The sequence below is a fragment of the Oncorhynchus clarkii genome, unplaced genomic scaffold, assembly GCF_045791955.1.
Source record: "Oncorhynchus clarkii lewisi isolate Uvic-CL-2024 unplaced genomic scaffold, UVic_Ocla_1.0 unplaced_contig_3010_pilon_pilon, whole genome shotgun sequence".
NCBI classification, from domain to species: domain Eukaryota; kingdom Metazoa; phylum Chordata; class Actinopteri; order Salmoniformes; family Salmonidae; genus Oncorhynchus; species Oncorhynchus clarkii.
Genome location: NW_027260831.1, coordinates 6,583 through 9,873, shown reverse-complemented (window position 1 = coordinate 9,873; position 3,291 = coordinate 6,583).

The following is a 3,291-nucleotide window of genomic DNA, read 5'->3' as shown; positions in this document are numbered from 1 at the left end:
CCTGACCTGGCCTGACTTGACCTGACCTGGCCTGACTTGACCTGACCTGGCCTGGCCTGGCCTGACTTGACCTGGCCTGACTTGACCTGACCTGACCTGGCCTGACTTGACCTGACCTGGCCTGACTTGACCTGAGCTGACCTGGCCTGGCCTGACCTGGCCTGACTTGACCTGACCTGGCCTGACTTGACCTGACCTGGCCTGACTTGACCTGACCTGGCCTGACTTGACCTGACCTGGCCTGGCCTGGCCTGGCCTGACTTGACCTGGCCTGACCTGGCCTGACTTGACCTGACCTTACCTGACCTGACCTGGCCTGACCAAGAACACCAACTGAGGATATAAATATCCACCTCATGCAGCAATTTCCTCTGAAAGAAAACATTTCAGGTTCTTACCTTGTAATTTATCACAGCCGACTCGCAGCCGTGGCGCACAAGAGGAAATTTAGCAGAAATTTGACTGATTTAAATCTGATTGAAGTTTTAATGTTCCCTTTGTGCCCACTCCCATACCCAATAATTCTGTATTTTCTTTGTGACTGTAACTTGTATACAGGTAGACCTGAGAAGCCACATCCCTGAATAGAAGCACCTGCTGCTCATGGTTTGCTGACCTGTGTTCCAAACAAATGCTGTTTTGAAATCCAACGATTTGTAGCTACATACTTAAGGCTGCAAAGCCAAAACGCTATCTCTGATGCAGTGGAAAGAAGAAAAGTCATTGAAAGATGAAGTAAGCTTTATGCAACATCTTTTTGAGTGTCAGACCCATCACACCATTTTATTTATCTGAATTCACGGGTTTTACGCACCGACCAAACTTCTGGGAGAGCGGCGATGGTCCATTTTTGATTTCTAGAGACACTGAAAGGGAAAAGGGAGAGATAGCCAGGGATGATCGTTCCAGATTCCTGGGAGAAAACTGCCAGACCTGGATGCATCTGTGGAAAGTAATCAAGTAGCCCAGTGATGTCATCCTGATAAAAGGCTTGCTGTCAGACAGTTGGCTGGGATGGGTTTGCCCTGGCACAGGACGCTGCGGAGTCCTCCGCTGCACCACAGTAACATGCCAGGGTATGGAGAAGAGGCTGTCAGTGCTTATTGTCTCCTTTCATTATTGGATCCTTCTTCATCCTCGGACTGGAGGAAGAAAAAATACTTGGTCGGTGTGAAGTGGTTGGAATGGGGGGCTGATTGTGCCAACCAACTGTTCAATGTACTGTAACAGAGTTCTGTTCTGACCCGAGCGGGGCTCGAACTTATAACCTTCTGCACAACACATGCCACTCAAGAAACACTGTCCATTCCAAAGCATTTCCTGGGTTCGGCGACAGCACTTTGGGTTGACGTCACTCATGTACTATAGCCAACATGCTACAGGCAAGATTCACATCCACTACACTATGCTTGTATTGACTCCATTTTGTACCTGTTGAATGCATACAGATGTAGGATCTTATTTTGACGTATATTTGGCCTATATTGTCAAAGCAAAATAATCATGCTGTTGCTTGATTGGTGGTTAGGATATTAGCTGGCCAAAAGTAGCCTACATGAAAGTGCAATACTGTTAATATAACCATGTGTTAGCGTGGGTTTTCAGTGAATTTATGTAAATCCTGAAGCTTATCTGCATTTCCTATGGTGTAACGGTTTTCTTGGTGAGAAGGAGAGTCGGACCAAAATGCAGCGTGTAGATTGCGATCCATGTTTTAATAAACAAACGTAAAACACGAATCAATACAAACACTACAAAATAATGAACGTAACGAAAACCTAAACAGCCCTATCTGGTGAAAACACATAGACAGGAACAATCACCCACAAACACACAGTGAAACCCAGGCTACCTAAATATGGTTCCCAATCAGAGACAATGACGAACACCTGCCTCTGATTGAGAACCATATCAGGCCGAACATAGAACTGGACAAACTAGACATGTAACATAGAATACCCACTCAGATCACACCCTGACCAACCAAAACATAGAAACATACAAAGTAAACTATGGTCAGGGTGTGACAGTACCCCCCCCCCCAAGGTGCGGACTCCGGCCGCAAAACCTGAACCTATAGGGGAGGGTCTCGGTGGGCATCTGTCCGCGGTGGCGGCTCTGGCGCTGGACGTGGACCCCACTCCATAATAGTTTTAGTCCACCTCCTTAGCGTCCCTAGATAGGTTACCCTCCTTAAAGACCGCTCGGGACAGAGGGGCAGCTCGGGACAGAGGTAGCTCGGGACTGATGGGTAGCTCAGCACTGAGAGGAAGCTCAGCACTGAGAGGAAGCTCAGCACTGAGAGGAAGCCCAGGCAGGTAGTTGGATCTAGCAGATCCTGGCTGACTGGAGAATCTGGAAGAGTCTGGTCGACTGGCAGATCTGGAAGAGTCTGGTCGACTGGCAGATCTGGAAGAGTCTGGTCGACTGGCAGATCTGGAAGAGTCTGGTCGACTGGCAGATCTGGAAGAGTCTGGTCGACTGGCAGATCTGGAAGAGTCTGGTCGACTGGCAGATCTGGAAGAGTCTGGTCGACTGGCAGATCTGGAAGAGTCTGGTCGACTGGCAGATCTGGAAGAGTCCGGTCGACTGGCAGATCTGGAAGAGTCCGGTCGACTGGCAGCTCTGGCTGCTCCATGCTGACTGGCTGCTCCATGCTGACTGGCAGCTCTGGCTGCTCCATGCTGACTGGCTGCTCCATGCTGACTGGCAGCTCTGGCTGCTCCATGCTGACTGGCTGCTCCATGCTGACTGGCAGCTCTGGCTGCTCCATGCTGACTGGCTGCTCTGGCTGCTCCATGCTGACTGGCTGCTCCATGCTGACTGGCTGCTCTGGCTGCTCCATGCTGACTGGCGGCTCCTTGCAGACTGGCAGCTTTGGCAGCATCCTGCAGACAGGCAGCTCTGGCGGCTCCTTGCAGACTGGCAGCTCCTTGCAGACTGGCAGCTCTATGCAGACTGGCAGCTCCTTGCAGACTGGCAGCTCCTTGCAGACTGGCAGCTCCATGCAAACTGGCAGCTCTATGCAGACTGGCAGCTCTATGCAGACTGGCAGCTCTATGCAGACTGGCAGCTCTATGCAGACTGGCAGTTCTGAACAGGCGGGAGACTCCGGCAGCGCTGTAGAGGCGGAAAGCTCTGACAGCGCTAAACAAGCGGGAGACTCCGACAGCGCTGGAGAGGAGGAGGGCTCCGACAGCGCTGGACAGGCGAGGCGCACTGTAGGCCTGATGCGTGGTGCTGGCACTGGTGGTACTGGGCCAAGGACACGCACAGGAAGCCTGGTGCGGG